The sequence below is a fragment of the Hordeum vulgare genome, chromosome 6H (assembly GCF_904849725.1).
Source record: "Hordeum vulgare subsp. vulgare chromosome 6H, MorexV3_pseudomolecules_assembly, whole genome shotgun sequence".
Taxonomy (NCBI): Eukaryota; Viridiplantae; Streptophyta; class Magnoliopsida; order Poales; family Poaceae; genus Hordeum; species Hordeum vulgare.
In genome coordinates this window covers 240022523-240040931 of record NC_058523.1, presented here as the reverse complement: position 1 = coordinate 240040931, position 18409 = coordinate 240022523, and the positions used below count along the sequence as shown (strand labels likewise).

The following is an 18409-nucleotide window of genomic DNA, read 5'->3' as shown; positions in this document are numbered from 1 at the left end:
TGTGGCCCGTGTATGTTTGTGATGGACTAGTTGGAGCACCCCTGCAGGGTTTAATATTTTGGAAAGCCATGCCCGCGGTTATGTGGCAACTTGGAATATTTTGTTAACATCCGGTAATAGATAACTTAAACATAAGCTAATAAAATTGCCAACTGTGTGCATAATCGTGACTGTCCCCTTCGAAGATCTCTCTTCGATCGGGAACACGGTGGGGTTATGATTGACGTATGTAGGTGTTCAGGATCACTTTGTGATCATCTATTATCGAGCGCTAGAATAGACCAATTTCATTTCATGTTCTACGTAATCTAGCCACCATATAAAGCTTAGGATGCTACAACCTAAATACTCCACCTTTCCAACCTAATAACTCGACTAGTTCTGGCACCGAGGTCATAGATTACTGAGTCCCCGTGGCTCACAAATTCCTTCACAACACCAACAGGATCAGGTACCACTGAGGCAAGTGATCCCGACGGCACGCAGCTGGCGTGGCAGTACGATGAGGAGAACGACCGCCTGTACGTGAACTATCCAGGAGATTGAGGCGTGGTCGTGATCGTGGGCCAGCAGGCATGGTAGCATAGTCATTTCCCATGTTTTGTAGTCCGTAGCGGAACTAGCTTGATTGTATGCGTGATGTACTGTGATATATTTATGAGATGGCAATTGAATTCCTTATTGTCATTCTGTTGATATTATGTATGTGCTATGTTACCATGTTTGTGAAACGCTTAGATGCGCTTCTTTCCAATTCGGGGCCTCGTTCCCCAGATCGGAAAGGACCGCATCTTAGTCGTTACAAGTTAGTAATCAGAGCCGTACGACCATAGGAGCCTTTGTATGATCATACTTGGCCGAGTCGAGTCTAGTAAAATGTTTTGAGTCTTAGTTATATCGGAGAGTAGGATTCTTTTTTCTCCTCTTCCATGCTCTGGTGAGGTTCCCGTCTTAGGAAATCTTAATTCTACTCCTCTTCTCGCTCAAATTTTTTTAGGATCACGCGCGTATTTTTGAAATCCATATGATTTCGATGTGACGGAGTTCTGTCTTGGTGCCTCCTGTCTGCCTTGATTTCTTCCGGGGAGTTGAGCTCCAGGGGATTCTTGCGCACATCGCCATCATTCAAATTTCTGAGTATCTAAGAACAAAGGATGTTCGTTATTGCTTCAATACTGGTAGTGGCGAGATAACCCCGATGTCCCCAGTACTGGTGCAGATTGTTCAGGAGTACTACCATACTTGGTATCGTTGTGATCACGAGGGTCTGTTGTAGATGAAGGTCCGAGATGCTGGTTGTGTGTTGACAGATGTGATATTGGTGACGGGTTAATATAGGAGTAGTGTGATATTACTCCTTGTATCCGTGTACCAGATTGCATGACCAGTTTATTTTGGGAATTCATAGGTGGGATATCAAGTAGTATCTTATAGGACTATCTTCCTACAGATGCATGATTGAGGTTGGGATTCGATGTTCAGTGGGTGTGTTTGTTCACGGTCGTCTTACAGCGGTTCTCGTTGTGTCTTAAAGAGTCCTTGTAGCTCGCTACGACTCGTGGATACTTCGTATGTCGTGTGCACTACCTTGCACAGGATGGCTACTGTAAATTCGAGCCCATGCGATCTTATCCACGAAGATACCGGATGAAATCTCGATCATACGTTTGTTGCGAGCAGTTCCAGCTCATACTTGTTTGAAGTGGTCTTAATCAGAATTTTGTCGACCGTCACTTTGAGGAAGCATTCTTACCATTTTTGTTCGAGTGCAATTGCTTTATTCCTGTTCAGATATTCATGTCTTTTGATTCGGCAATATCTTCAATTTATTCTGTGGGCTAATGTGTTGTCCGCATTCAGGATGGCTCCACCAACGTGTCAGAACCCAGGGCGTGAGGATGTGCCGCCACCACCACCTCCTCCGGAGAATCCTCCGCCGCCTCCTCCTCCTGCAGAGGCTTGGCAAGTGGTGATGGCTATTACTAATGCAAACACCCAGATGCTGCTACAGTTGTTGCAAGAGAGAACTAATCAGCAGCAAGGCAATTTCCAGCATGGTGGCAATCAGTTTGCTAGTCTGAGTCAGTTGCTATCGAATCATCCAAAGACTTTCACTTCCTGTGACCAGCCATTTGATGCTGAGGATTGGATCCGTGATATGAACAAGCATTTCGAGTGTAGCAATGTTCGTCCTGAGGATTTTGTCAAATTTGCAAGATTCGAGTTGATGGGGCAGGCTTCTATCTGGTGGCAACAATTGAAGGACTCCAGAGGCGCTAGAGTGATCACTTGGGATGAGTTTTGCCGTGACTTCAGGTACCACTACATTCCTTCCAGCTTTGTGGAGGAGATGCATGAGAAGTTCAGGCGCTTGAAGGAGGGTGGCAATTCCGTGTACAAGTACAACGTTGAGTTCCACGAGCTAGCCCGATACGCGTTGCAGGATATCCCTGATCAGAAGAGCAAGATTTATCAGTTCAGAGGTGGCTTGAAAGAAGATTTACAGTTAGCTCTGGCTTTGCACGATCCCGAGGAGTTCGACAAGTTCTACAACTTAGCTCTCAGAGCAAAGGCAGCCTTGCTCAGGGCGGAGAATTCGTAGAAGCGCTTCAGAGATTCCACCTCTTCCTCTACTCAGGTGGTTCAGAAGCAACAAAAGTTTTGGGTGTCTCCTCCTCCTCCTCGGCACTCGCAGCAGCTCAAGCACTCTGGTGGTCGTGGTTCTTCCCACCCACCCAACCCTGTCTTCCAGCAGAGATTCCAGCATCAGAAGCACGGACCTCCTCAGACTTGGTACCGGTAGCCAGCAGAGGTTACTTGTCACAAGTGTGGTGAGAAGGGTCATTATTCCAACAAGTGTACTTCTCAGCTTCGACTGTCGCCTCCTCCTCCAGGCAAACCTCCAAGCAATGCTCTTGTCAAGTTCAACCCCAGATCAGCTCGAGTCAACATGGTGAATGCAGCTGAGGCAGAAAACTCGTCATATGTGATCATGGGTAACCTCCTCGTCAATGATATTCCTACTAAAGTGTTATTTGATTCTGGTGCATCGCATTCGTTTATCTCAAGGCCATTCTCATTTAAGCATGGGTTCCCTACTCGTGATTTGCCTAATCCTCTATCAATTATGTCTCCTGGCAAGATCATGAATTCCCACATGATGGTTCCGGATGTTTCTGTCAAGATGGGCGCTTATGTTTTTCTGGCATCTCCTATTGTCTTGGGAAATTCCGACATTGACTTGATCCTTGGTATGGACTGGCTGGCCATGAACAAGGCATCAATTGATTGTGAAGCTAAAGAAGTGAAGCTTACCCACTCTTCCGAGGACGTGATTATATTCGTGGCGCGCGATGATACAATTCGTCTATTCTCTTTGAATGAAAAGGGTGAGATCAATCCTATTTGGCAAGTCCGAGTGGTGTGCGAATATGAAGATGTGTTTCTTGAAGAGCTGCCAGGCATGCCTCCGCACCCGAGAAGTTGAATTTGTGATTGAGCTTGAACCAGGCACCGAGCCTGTGTGCAAATGGTTGTACAAATTGGGTCCAGAAGAGTTGAAGGAACTTAAGAACTTAAGGGGCAACTCGATGAGAAGGAGTGTTTGGGTCTGATCAGACCGAGCTCGTCTCCGTCGGGCTGTGGAGTTCTGTTTGTCAAGAAGAAGGATGGCACGGACCGGGTGTGTGTCGATTACCGTCCATTGAACAAGAAGACTATCAGGAACAAATATCCACTTCCGAACATCACTGAGTTGTTCGAACAGTTGAAAGGTGCTAAGGTCTTCTCCAAGCTTGATCTCAGAATGGGCTATCATCAAATTCGCATTCGCGAGGAAGATATTCCGAAGACTGCCTTCAGGACTAGTTTTGGCTCGTATGAGTATACGGTCATGTCTTTTGGTCTGGCTAATGCTCCTCCGACATTCTGTCGATTGATGAACTACATATTCTCTCCGTTCAAGAATGACTTTGTCTTGCTCTATCTCGACGACATTCTGGTCTTTTCTAAAACTGAGGAAGAACATGAAGAACATCTCAGGTTGGTGCTTGATAAGCTGAGAGAGTACAAGCTGCATGCCAAGTTCTCCAAGTGTGAGTTCTGGCTGAAAGAAGTTGTCTATCTTGGTCACATTATCTCTGCCAAGGGCATTAAAGTTGATCCGTCCAAGGTTTAGGCCATTGTTGAATGGGAGCCTCCGCAGAATGTGAAGCAGCTTTGAAGCTTTCTTGGGCTTGCACGCTATTGCAGAAGGTTCGTTGAGAACTTCTCCAAGATCGCCAAGCCACTCTCAAGTCTTCTTCAGAAAGGTGTGAAATATGCTTAGTCTCTAGAGTGTTAGTTGGCCTTCGACACACTCAAAGAGAAGCTTACCTCCACTCCAGTCTTGGTTCCTCCGGATGATTCCAAGACTTACCATGTGTTCTGCGACGCTTCTCTCCAGGGTCTTGGTGCAGTTATGATGCAAGAGAAGAAGGTGGTTGCTTATACCTCCAGGCAGTTGAAGCCAGCGGAGAAGAACTATCCTGTGCATGATCTTGAGCTAGCAGCTGTGGTACATGCTATGATGACTTGGAGACACCTCTTGTTGGAACGAAAGGTTGAGATATTTACCGATCACAAGAGTCTCAAGTATATCTTAACTCAGCCTAACCTGAATCTTCGGCAAACACGTTGGGTGGAAATGCTCCAAGATTATAATCCGAGTGTTGAGTACATGCCAGGCAAAGCTAATGTCGTGGCAGATGCCTTGAGCAGGAAGGCGTACTGCAACAGTCTGATTCTGCAACCTCTCCAGCCTGGTCTTTCTGAGTCTTTTAGGAAGCTCAACCTTCAGTTAGTACCTCAGGGACTTCTTGCAAACCTTCAGATCTCTCCTACCTTGGAAGATGAGGTCCGAGCAGCACAGCTTCTTGACACTATGGTGAAGAAAGTCAAGATTGGCATGGCAAAGAGTCTTCCCAAGTATAAGTGCTTCAGTGTTGATGCCAGAGACACCTTGTTCTTCGAGGATCGTCTCGTCGTCCCGAAAGGTGATCTCAGAAAGGTAATCATGGAAGAAGCTCATAACTCTCTGCTCTCTATTCATCCTGGAAGCTCCAAGATGTACCACGACTTGAAACAGACCTTCTGGTGGACTCGTATGAAGCTTGAGATTGCTCAGTTTGTAAATGATTGTGATGTATGTCGAAGGGTGAAAGCAGAGCATCAACGTCCAGCAAGCCTTTTGCAGCCTTTGCCGATTCCCGAGTGGAAGTTCGATCACATTGAGATGGATTTCGTCACCGGGTTTCCGAAGTCCAAGAAGGGTAATGATGCCATCTTCGTCGTCATCGACAAGTTGAGTAAAGTGGCTCATTTTCTTCCAGTCAAGGAATCCATTTCCGCAGCTCAGCTTGCAGAGTTGTACACCTCCAGGACTGTGTCTTTGCACGGCGTGCCTATGATGATCTCTTCGGATCATGGAAGTATCTTCACTTCCAAGTTCTGGGAATCTTTTCAGTCTGCTATGGGCACGAAGATCCGCTTGAGCACAGCGTTCCATCCTCAGACTAGTGGTCAAGTGGAGCGAGTCAATCAAGTTCTTGAGGATATGGTGAGAGCCTGTGTTATCTCTTTTGGCATAAAGTGGGAGGATTGTCTACCTTTTCCAGAGTTCTCGTATAACAACAGTTATCAAGCTAGTTCTGGCAAGGCTTCGTTTGAAATTCTCTATGGCAGGAAGTGTCGTACCCAGCTCAACTGGTCCGAGACCGGCGAGCGTCAGATCCTTGGGAATGATTTGATAGAAGAAGCTGAGGAGATGTGTCGGGTCATTCGCGACAACCGCAGAGCAGCTTAGTCCCGTCAGAAGAGCTATTATGATAGCAAGCACCGTGACATGTCTTATGAGCTTGATGACTTCGTCTATCTCAAGGTGTCGCCTATAAAGGGTATGTTGCGCTTTGGCATCAAAGGCAAGCTTCCGCCTCGTTTCGTTGGTCCTTTCAGAGTGGTTGGCAAGAGAGGCGACCTTGCATACCAGCTCGAGCTTCCGTCAAACTTTGCAAATGTCCATGACGTGTTCCATGTTTCTCAGCTCCAGAGGTGCTTCAAGACCCCCGAGCGCACTGTTCATCTTCAAGACATCGACCTTCAGCCTGACCTATCTTATCGTGAGCATCTAGTTGGAGTTCTCGATGCGACTGAGTGCAAGACCCGCAACAAGACTGTCAAATTTCTCAAAGTGCAATGGTCACACCATTCCGATAAAGAACCTACTTGGGAACGCGAGGATCACCTCCGTTCTGAATTTCCGGAGTTCTTTCGGGCGTAGATCTTGGGGCGAGATCTTTTTGTAGTGTGGCAGAGTTTGTAATGCCCCAAGTGTGTAACCTTCCCTATTTGGAACCTTCTTCATGTGGGTCCACCTTGTCAATGTCATGAGACCTTCAATGCATGTGATTTATGTGATGCCACTTGTTATTCTTCCTTGCATGCATGCATGCCATATCATATCATTCCATGTGTCATGCTTTGTTGCTTTGTGGTCATATGAATTCATGTGATGCTTATAAACTTATGTGGTGATGTGAGAGGTGAAGATTGTGTGGAGAGTGCATGTGATAGTAGGAGTTGAACCTTGTGATTGCTTAGGTTTAAAAACCATCTTCTTCCCCCTCTCTATTCCACCTCAACATCAAGATTCACTTGGTCCTTTTCTGTTTTAAAAATGTTCCTGTTTTAGCTCTTGTTTGTGGAGGAATTGTGATGAGATTTTCTATTTTAAAAGGTGTTGTGGATGGTGCAAGGAATTACAAAACAGACCCTATAATTCTGTTTTGTAAAATATTTACTTGCTCCTAAACTCTTGTTTCTATTTTTATTAAATAAGTCAGGATTTAATATGTCCAGGGAAGTGCTATTTTTATTTTTTGCACTTGTAGTTTTCCTTATGCTTTTCTTTTCCTCTCTGTTTATTTCTGTAAATAGGAAGCCAGGGAATTCTTTTCCCTCTATACTGCGCCACCCTGTGGGCTTCCTCCCACAGGCGGCCCACTCCCTCCTCGCTCCCGCGACCTCCTTCTCTGTCAGTCACCGTTTCCCTCTTCATTCTTCCGTCAGAGAGAGTGATGTGTATGTGTGAGAGGGCGGTAACGCCGTGAGCTTCACGGACGTCCAGGCCTCTATTTAACCTCGACGTGCGTGCCTTGCCTGTCTAGGGTTCCTCTTCCTCCCCTCCTAGCGCCGCCACCTCCATTCCCCATCTCTCTCCCCCTCTCCTCTGCAAGGTAAGCCGGTGAGATTCAGAGATAGAAAGGATTCAGAGGAGCCCGTCGCCGATCGCCGTCCCTCCCCTCGTCGCCGCCGTGTCTCCGTTGAGCTCAAGGAGCCCGCGAGGATGGGGGACCTCCCCCCATTCCATTCCTGGCGCTAGCGGGGCCGGGCCTCCTTCCTGGTGTCCCCTCCACGTCGGCGTCGCCGGAGCAGCTGCCGTCGACACGATCTGCTTCCCCTTCTTCCCCTTCGGTCAAGCAGAGCGGCCCCGAGGCTCCAGGGTGAGCAGCTCATCCCTCCTCCGCCTTCTCCCCCTCGCATGTGGATTCCCATGGTCCTAGCGCCGCCGTCCTCTCGCCGCCACCGCCGCGTAGCCGTGCGCCGTCGAGGCGCCGTGGTGGCCTTCCTCCCGCCGCGTTAGGCACGGGAATGAGACCCTGGTGGTCTCCTCATCCTCCCCGCGAGCAGCCGTAGCTTGATTTGGCGCACAACACCGTTGATTGCCGTCCCCTGTTCCGGCCGCCGCCGATCTGGTGCACGAATAGAGGGGGGTTACCCTAAGAGGGTTACCTCCTCTTATATGTCAAGTATCGATTCATAGCACGGTGGTGATAAGGCGGGTTTTGGCGTTGTAGGTTGTGGGTTCGATACCCCGAGCACCCCTTTTGTTTTTCTGTTGATTTAGTAGCAGTAGCCTTCAAGGGAAGCTTACCCCGCAAGCCTCCCTAACCTTTTGAGCCCAAGGGCAGTGGCGCAGTGGCACTGCGAGGTGGTCTTAGCAGCAGTAACATGGGATCTGGGGTTCGAGCCCAGGAACCCACTTCCCTTGTATTTTGTTGTTGTTTCCCTTGCTGCCTAGTTCCTTTGCTTCCTAGTAAAACTTGTGCATGTGGTGTATTTTCTTTCCTTTTTGTGTTGTTTTCTCCTGCCTAAGTGTGTGTATGTGAGAGTAGGAGGTATGTATGTGTAGGTGATGGTGTTGTGGTGTATGTATGTGTAGGTGGTAGTAGAGGGTATTGTGTAGGTGATGATGATGTGGTGTGTGTGTAGTTGTGTGGGTGTACGTGGGTTCACCCCACCAACTAGAGCAAGGTGCACCAACACATGTCCATATGTGTGAGTGTGTATCCTTCCATGTGAGTGTGTAGTATTATCATGTGTAGGAGTGCTTGTTGCTATGGTTGCATGGATTTATAGATTTGCTAGATCCTAGGTGAGTATGTGTGTGATGATGTGTGTGTGTCTCACCCATGTCATGGCAAGCTAGACCTTGATGGGCATATGTGCAAGATTTCATGTGTAGGTGATATTATTTGGTAGTGCTTGTTGCTTGTGATGGTGTGGTGATGTGCCAATGCACATAGGCATGAGGACTACCCCTCATGTACCCCCGTTGGTGTTGAGGTCATGTGTAAGAGCTTGTGTAGGTTTTGTTCTAGTGAATAGCACATGTGATGATGAACTATTCACTAGATGGGATTCTATGTAGATTTCACTTCCTAGTTTTTGCTCTTTTGTTCCAAGCAAGTGCATAGGTATTATACATTCTTTTGGGGTAGAATCATCCCAGGAATTCATTGGTAAAATAATTTTTGCCATTGGAACATTTTCTGGAGATGACATATTTTAGATTTCTCCCATGTTTAGAGCTTTGCTCCATGTGATGTGGTGAGCACAAGCGTTTGCTTCTTGGTTGTGGTAGTAGAGGGTGACCCCCTTTACCACATGTTGGTTTCGTTTCATTATTTGGAATCCATATGTGCAAGTTCTTCCCATTCAAAATAGGCATGTGGCTGAAATTCCAGTTTAGTGAAAATCTGAGATTTTCACTAAGTCTGAGAATCTGTTTATATTTTCTTCTCATGTAGATGAGATTGTGCAGCTCAATGTGTTGTGATCTAGCCTTAGCTTTCAACTGGAAAGTTGAAGCTGATATGTTTGTTTAGCTCCCTGCAAATTTTCATTCCATTTGGAGTCCTGTATATAATGTTTTGTCTGCTGTCAATATGCTTCAGAGCATAAACAGATGGTGAGAATCTGGAATTTTCACTAAGTCCCTGAAATCTGATATTTTTGGGCAAGTTTGCAGGTTTTTAGCTTTCTGTGTTTAACTCCTTTGTGTGAGATTCTTGCTTGTGCTTATATTACTCTTGGATAGCTATAGCCACATATCTTATTTGGCATGTTTAGGATGATGTAGGTGCTTTGCATGTAGCTCACAAAGTGCTATGATGCAGTTTATGGCAGATTGTGTAGTTTTGTTGTTTTGATGGTTGTGAGTGCTGAGTTGATGATGTGGTGATATTATTTGCTCCACCCCATCCATGTTGGTTTTTTTTATGTATTGGCTACCTGGAAATACCAGAGTTGAGCCATTGGAGTGTGTGGTGATGAATTTGACACGTAGGACTTCAATTCTTGTTTCGTTGATTCCCGTTGATCCGTAGCTCGTTTGTAATGATCTTTATATGCTTTTGCATCGTTTTCGCGAGAGCATCTGATCATGTCATTCTCATGCATGTCAAGATAGCTTAGGATGCAGTTCTGTCCAGGAACATGTATTTACTTCTCATGCTTGTGCTAGTGATAGAAATAGTGATGCATGCTCATATTCATCTCATGCATCATGTGCTTATTGCATCTTGAGGTGTTGTTGTTCATTGGATGTTATTCTTATGTTGGATAGCACCGGGATCGGAGAACGAGTACGTGGATTCAGGAGAGTACGTGCAGGATGATCAAGAACCATTCCAAGCTGAGGATATACATGCAAGATGATATGACCTTGATTCCATCTCTAGACTTGTTATGCTAGATTACGTTTCCTTTGTCATATGCTCGCTGCCTACCACTGAAATACATTGCCTCCTGATATGCCATGAAACCCAAACACTTATCCCTTCCTAGCAAATCTTGAATGGCTAAGTAGGCTTTGCTCAGCTACTAATGTTAGCGTTGCTAGATGCAGGTGCTTTGTCTCATGTGATAACATGAGCTTGATATCATTATCTTAATTATGTTCTTTAATTAATGCACCTATATACTAAGTAAATAACGGAAGGCCTAGCCTTTTGCCGGGTGTTCTGTTCCATTATTGCCACCCTACTTACCGGCTACCGGTGTTTGATTCCATATTGATTGCTCCTAACATGTTTGGGGTTGTTATGGGGACCCCCTCGATAAATCCCGTAGTGTTAAGACTTGTCCGGCAGGACCCAACATTGGTTTTTAATCTGCTAATCACTTAATAATAACCTGCATAGGGAATAGCTACCCCGAGGAATTTAATCAACAACCTGGGCCGGTGCTCCTCATGAGTGTTGGTCCACCCACCTAGCAGTCGGCAAGACCACCCCAAGGAAGCTTTAGGTTTGGTCCTTGTCCACTATGCATAGACGGTGTTGTCCTGAGACTGAGATACGCGACTCTTATAAGGGTCATCGACACACCGGGAGGTCCTGCTAGTCTTGTCTTACCTTAGCGATATATCTTGCGTATAGGGATCCGATGAAGCTTTGGTTCTCCCCAGAGTTGAGGTTTTCCTCTAAGGAATCCGACGAGATCACGAGATTCGTGATAGAGGATTACTTTGCGGCCCGTGTACGTTTGTGATGGACTAGTTGGAGCACCCCTGCAGGGTTTAATCTTTCGGAAAGCCGTGCCCGCTGTTATGTGGCAACTTGGAATATTTTGTTAACATCCGGTAATAGATAACTTAAACATAAGCTAATAAAATTGCCAACTGTTTGTATAACCGTGACTGTCCCCTTCGAAGATCTCTGTTCGATGAGGAACAAAGTGGGGTTATGATTGACGTAGGTAGGTGTTCAGGATCACTTAGTGATCATCTATTTTCGACCGCTAGAATAGACCACCTTCATTTCAAGTTCTACGTGAGCTAGCCACCATATAAAGATTAGGATGCTGCAACCTAAATACTCCACCTTTCCAACCTAATAACTGGACTAGTTCTGGCACCGAGGTCATAGATTGCTGAGTCCCCGTGGCTCACAGATTCCTTCACAACACCAACAGGATCAGGTACCCCCGAGGCAGGTGATCGCGGTGGCACGCAGCTGGCGTGGGAGTACGATGAGGAGAACGACCGCCTGTACGTGAACTATCCAGAAGATTGAGGCGTGGTCGTGATCGTGGGCCAGCAGGCAGGGTAGCATAGTCATTTCCCATGTTTTGTAGTCCGTAGCGGAACTACCTTGATTGTATGCGTGATGTACTCTGATATATTTATGAGATGGAAATTGGATCCCTTATTGTCATTCTGTTGATATTATGTATGTGCTATGTTACCATGTTTGCGAAACGCTTAGATGCGTTTCTTTCCAATTCGGGGCCTCGTTCCCCAGATCGGAAAGGACCACATCTTATTCGTTACAAAGAGGAAATGGTTTGGTTATATTCAAGAGGTCCTTTAATGTCAAAGGAAATAATTAGTTGTTGTTCAAGAAGTTCTCGCACGTCACTTTTAGCCCAAGAGAAGATAGAGTCCAAGTCTCTCACATTCTGGACTCAGATTCGGACTGCACAGACATGCGTGTACCAAAACACCAAGAAATTTTACATATAAACTCCAAATTGGGTGATTCTTTTTGGGCTTCAAAGTAGATTTTATTTTCTTTCCAAACCAATTGGAATCACCTTTAAATTTGTCCGGGGCATGGAGATATCGACCAAACAATATGATATTGCACCAGAATCCGAGTCAAACAACAAGTCCAAAGGTGTTGCATCACCTCCACTTGGGCCCATAGGCCTTGTACAACCTAAGGTTAGTTTTATGCTGCCTTGGGATGTCCTCCCACCTCCTTGGCCGCCAACCCTTCCTGCTATATAAATAGATCAACCTAGTAGCTTTTTGATTGGGATTTGTTTAGTTAAAAGTTTGCCATTGCGACTTTGTGTACTTTGTTTGTGTTCAACGACCAGACCAAGATCGCTTTCGGATCCCCACCCTTATCAATACTTCATATATATTCACAATATTCATATTACGATATCATATTCTTGCTTGTTCTTCGATTGCTTGCAGGAATAGACCTTCGTGGTTAGGTTGATCATGCTCCGGCTTGGTCACACCTCTTGGCGATTGGTTTAGCGATTGCTAAGGCGCAATGTCGTGCACGTTTGTAGTCGGATCTTCAAAGTTGTCTCCACCAAATCGATATTTATCATCTCATTGAAAGATTGGGACACCCTCGCCGCTATCACAAACCTCAAGACACCATATAAAAGCTACAAGACAGAAATCTTTCCAATGCCGTAATGGGTCATTAATTAGATGTAGCTTTCGTAGTTCATGCAACACGTATGAATAACAAATGTCGACAGGAAAACAAAATCTCAAGTCCGGACGAAAATCTCGACTCTATCACCGCATTTTTCTCAGGTTGAGAAAAAATAGTTTTTATGAGACAATTGCTCTCCTATTCAACCTGACGAGAAAACCATGAGCTGATGAGTAACCATAAATAATAGTGGGAAAATATGTACTCAAGCTACTCAAATATTTTTGATCACACGTACAGTTGACTTAGTACTCAAGGTGAATATCACTCTGAGGTGTCAAACTCGCTATACAGAAAAAATGTTGCAATGGCCAATGAGTAGTATTTGTTAAGTTTCTTCACGACGACGGAAAAAAAATAAAAGCTTGATTCCAAGAGTGGTAGGAGGATCATCTAGGGCACGTGATGTAGGTTGATTGCATGTTATGATCATTTCCAAGTTCGGTGACTGAATATCTTCATCCCGGGGTCTTTTGAAGGTTGTACACTATTGCACACTATAACTTGATACTACTTCAACCATCTTTTGCTTTTGCTTAAAACCAAGCCCCTAACTTCTTCATATCTCTGTTGAAGGCTGTACCAGAGCACCCCATTTTCATATTAGCTTTGGTAACAATATAAATGAACTGAGCATACCAAGAATTAAACAAGAATTTAGTAATACTGCATCATTCAAATAGTGTTTGCACCACTTTTCATTAATAATTATATAAAAAGAATAGTACATGGACAAGAAAAAACAATGAGAATCAATCAGCACTAGTATGCAAATGGAATGATCTCTCACGAGTGGACTATTGAACACATGAACACTCGAACTAGGCACTCTTGCTTAGTAATCTGGACAGTGGTGACCTTCCTTCGCTTCAAAAGCGTTCACCCTCCGTGTCATTATCATGGTGGCCTTCCCATTGTGCAAAAAGCATCGGCTCTTGTACTTGGTACCAAAATATGCTGCTCTTGCCTCTAGTCGTGAAGGCGATAACCGTCTCGCAAGTCAAAGAATGGTCGTTCCGCAATAAAATAAATCAGTAATAGTTCAAGCTGTCGGTAATGTGTATTACCGAGGGCAAAGTCCAATAACATTGAAGTGCAAATAAGATATGTGGTTGATAGTTGATACTTATTATCAAGATTATTTGTAATCCACATGTTGTACAAAAGATTGGAATGATGAAATACAAACAAATTCTTTCTGTCACACTGGATGTCAACGAAAATAAGGCCATTGTCAACATAGCCCCAATAATCCAATGTATAAATGTGAAACCATACTCCAAAGAAGGTGGAGCAAAAAAAGGTAGTTTCAGCTTTTAGACCAAAATTTCTTAGTTTTACTCCTTCAGAATTAGGAATGTCAATCAAATGTTAAGTACTCAATGTAATGATACAAACTATATTTATCAAATGTTTCTTAGTTGCACATTAGTAAGAATGATTCCCCTATCTTGCTTTGCTTGCTTCACAGCAGTCCAGAGACTCTTACTTGAAGATGGATCTAGTCTAGTACTAGGCTCGTCCATGTACACTACCTGAGACACATTTATAAAAGTATGAGCATGGATCACCTAGTGACTGAAGAAAATAATGATGACGTTGAAATCTATACTTTTGCATCTCCAATCAGCGAGATGGCGACGCTAAGACGCCTCTTCATGCCACCATTGTACTTCCTGACTTGCTTGTCAGCAGCACCACCAAGAAGTAAATTTACACTTCCTAAGGATTCTTCGATGGCCTAGAAATCATTGCCATCATAAGTCAAATCAGAAATCATTTTCATTTCAGTAAGTCTTTTTCAGGTTTCTTTGTAACTCCATAGAACAAAAAGGTACTGTTACATGGTAAATCTAAGGTAAGTAGAGAAATTTAAGTCTCAAAAGCAATAGCATACAAAGCTTTTTCATCTAGAACATATATTGGATTCACCTTAGAGATTATGTTAATGCACTATGTAATTAGTGAATTGTTATAACTTACAAGGTCCAAAGCGGAGCCACTCGTACTCTTCAGTCGACCATAAAACTGGAGATGTTCTCTGCCAGTTAGCATCTCTCATAGCATACCACATCCCAAAAATAGAGACAACTTAACATGAGAATCAGAAGGAATTTATCATGAACTTGACCAAAATTACTGAGAAATCATTTTGAAACAAAGAAGTGCATATCCTACTCATTCTGCGGGCAAACCCCCATGTTGTTGTATATGTTTTCCATGTCAGTATTTATGCTAAAATCCAGTACAAAAGCATTCCCTCATGTTGGCTTTGAAAACCCAATCATTTGTGAGGCATCAGCAAGAAGGATGAATGCCACAATAGGATAAAGACACCCCAACTAACCAATGATAGTACGCAAGTCAGACCTTTGAAAAGGAGTTAGTAATTTAGTCATGAAGAAAGATGGTTAAACTGAACCGCAGTACAGATGAGTAATAAATAAGATTGCAGATGAAAGAATCAGCATGGACAAGATTATAAAATTATAATTAGTATGTTCAAGAAAATGAAAGTTTGGACAAAAAGGACTTGATGTCTTCCACATGTACATTGTAACGCAGTTAGGATATAGCAAGTCAATTAAGGGTGACCAACCATGCTAATAAAAGAGATCTTGCCAGCTCCATTAGGACCAAGAATGCCCAAACACTCTCCATACGGTAAAGTAAGTGATAGAGCTCGAACAACATACTTGTCAGGGTTACCATCCTTTCCATGATATAATTTCTTAAGATCATCATAGACAACAACGTAGTCACAGATATCAGGTGAAAATTTGAATTGTATGTAGGAGTGATGAACTGTAATATAATAACTTACTTCTTTAATAATGTCTAGCTTCCCCATTTCTACATGGACATCATTATCGGCAACTTTGTTAACAGTTATCCTTCTCCAAGTGGGGTTCTTCCTTAGGAGACGTTTGATGATGGAAAGGAGACCAGAGTTGTTTCTAGCTGAAGCAGCATAGTCAAAATAATATGCAACGGGAAGCAAAACTAACCACTCAACAATAATAATGATCATCACATCCCTCATTCCATTTGTACGGTCATTTAGATCACTCCATCGCATGCGAGGATTTTCTGTTTGTGAAGCCCTAATAGCATACTGGCTAAGCTTATATAATCCTCGGTATAAAGAAAATGTAGGTATTATCTCCACAACTGTAATCCAGTGTCTTGCGGTAACACAATAGGAAAATGATAGTGAGACTGGAATTGGCAAGGGTGCAAGATTGGTCTCAAAATGGATGGTATATGTTCATCAGAAAGAAATATATTTACTTGCTATGGAATTGTTAAAAATAACAATTGTAATTAATTATATTAGACAAAGTTAATGTGAACTTTGAATAGGTAAAAACTAAAAATTTTACTTAAAATGATTGTGAACTTACATGGAAATTTTCCACCTTCAAGAAAATTCCGAATAAGAGATCATGCCATTAATCCTGACCCCAATATGTACATATATGCAATTGCTGGCACCAACAAGATAAGAAGCAACAAACATCACATACCTTGCAACAATGAACAATACGTAACGAACACGAAAATAAAATGGTAAAATAATTTATACCTTGAGCAGTATTAACCTTCAAAAAGAATGTTGCAACTAGGAAGGATAATACAATCTACAAGTTAATGAAACTGAAGAACAAAACAAATTGGATACTATAGTCATTCATCTTGAAAAATTTAGACCTCCAAAGTAACAGTTGAATTAATATAAATGTCTTGATAAGTGCTACTCCCTCCGTCCCAAAATAAATGTCGCTGCCTTAGTACTAAATTGTGCTAAATTAGTACTAAATTCACGACACTTATTTTGGGATGGAGGGAGTATTATTTTGTGGACTCCAAAAATTGTGGTCACTCACAAATTGATCCAACAATTTTGCTATGAAGCAAGACTATATATGATACACTTGACATTTGAGACCGAACATTGGTCAACAACCCTTTATATTAACTTCAATTTTCAATGGCCTTTCTATATATATTTTCCAAAAACATAAGGAGGGTCAGTGCAGTTTGTACAATGCATTTTATAGGAAAATCAAAACAAAATATGCCTACCTATGCGCCACATTTTCTAGGAATTATATTTTTATACACTAACAGAAGTACACAACAAGTCATGAACATTAATATTTGATTCATGTGATGGAAAGTATTTCTTTCTTTCTTGGTGAATCCTTAAACAGACAACCAAAGTTGCATGCAGATTAAATCAACATTAGCACATTTCTCTATTTCAAACCCCAACTAAAAACATATGTTGTCTTGAAGAATAGTAACTACTAAGTAAACTAGTGGAACTTTCACTTACCAATTTTCCCTTCACCCCCTTTAAGGAAAGAGTATTGCTCAAAATCTCTACCAGGCCCATGAATATCAAACACTCTAATTGCCTTGTTGTATCTAGCAAAAAGCCTAGACGCCACCATATCCATGTTGAGTATAGCAGTATAAACATATTATCAGTTTATGGATACATTCACTTTTTTCATTTTAGCAACAAATAATTCTGAACGGAGGAAGTATTAACTAATAATAGATAAAGAATCATGAGGTCGAGAAGCCTCACCTTGTCCGGCAGGCCTTTTGCGGCCCTCCACCAGCGGTGGCCTTCCTCTTCTGCTGCTTGTTACGCCATCGGTGACGTCGATCCCGCTGCTGGCGCTGGCGGCGGCCCTGGCCTTGGCGGCGCGGATTGCGCGGGAGAAGGTGTGGAGGGTCTGGTCCATGATGAGGCCGACCTTGCGGGAGTCCCGGAGGAGGCCCTGCAGCTGTGTCGCGAACTCCTGCCCCTTGGCCAGGTCGTCCACCACATGCTCGTACGTGAACTCGAACACTCTCCCGCTCCACCTAGCTCGCGCGCACAACACAACACATCAGAGAGGAAGGTAGCTGGAAGCATAGTATATATGGTGGCTGGCGATTGGCCAGATGCGTGCGTTTAGGCAAATGGGGCGAGCGGGGCGGGAGCATCAGCGAGCAGGGTGAGCGGAGCGGCGACGGCCGTGCGCAGGGCAAGCGGGGCCAGAGGGGGCTTGCGGGAGCAGTTCGCGGTCGATCATGGCGATATATTTTTTGTTAGTGATGAGGATTTCATTAACAGAGTAATCGGTCCATTAATTAAGTGATTAAAGGTCCAAATTTGTAGTTGGATCTTCCTCCTTTTCCTTTTTTAGTGATAGTAGATGTATCAAGCTTGATTAGTTGAAATGGCTCACCAAGGCTTACTTCCTTAACGTGGCACAAGACAAATGAATGAAAAGTTATTCTTTCAATAAAAATTATACGCCACCATTTCGATAACACTTTGACATCTTCTATTTATATGTTGTCATATATGTGTTGTGTGGCATTTCGTTAATAGCGCTCGAATAATGTCCAAACTTACTCCACATCCAATATTTTAGTAATATCAACGACGCTAAGACGATTTCGACAATGTAATTCACGGTCTGTGACAACATATGTATATGCGAGCCATGTATCTCCTATATTTTTAGGACAAAACTTGATGACTATTTATTTTCTCATATTTGATAATTTCTAGACACTTTTCTATATCCGCATTATCAACACTCTAATCAAGATTTCCTTGCTTATTGTGATATTGGATCCATGGTTTCTACACTGCCAAAAGTTGTTTATGATTCTCTCTGGTTAGACTTGGAAAAAATTTCATCTTATCATGAACATGCTAATGGTGATAATTTGAAAATCCAGGGAAAGGTAAAGGATGTCCAAGTTACATTCTCTAAAAGGAATGCAACAATTGATTTCTTCATCATGGAGCCCAACAAAGGGAATATAGTGCTTGGAAGGGA

General features: G+C 43.4%; 1 pseudogene; it reads right to left on the bottom strand.

Moving 5' to 3' along the window:
- Window positions 1–13966: 13966 nt before the first annotated feature.
- LOC123405346 lies at window positions 13967–17023 on the bottom strand (annotated as a pseudogene).
- Window positions 17024–18409: the final 1386 nt, after the last annotated feature.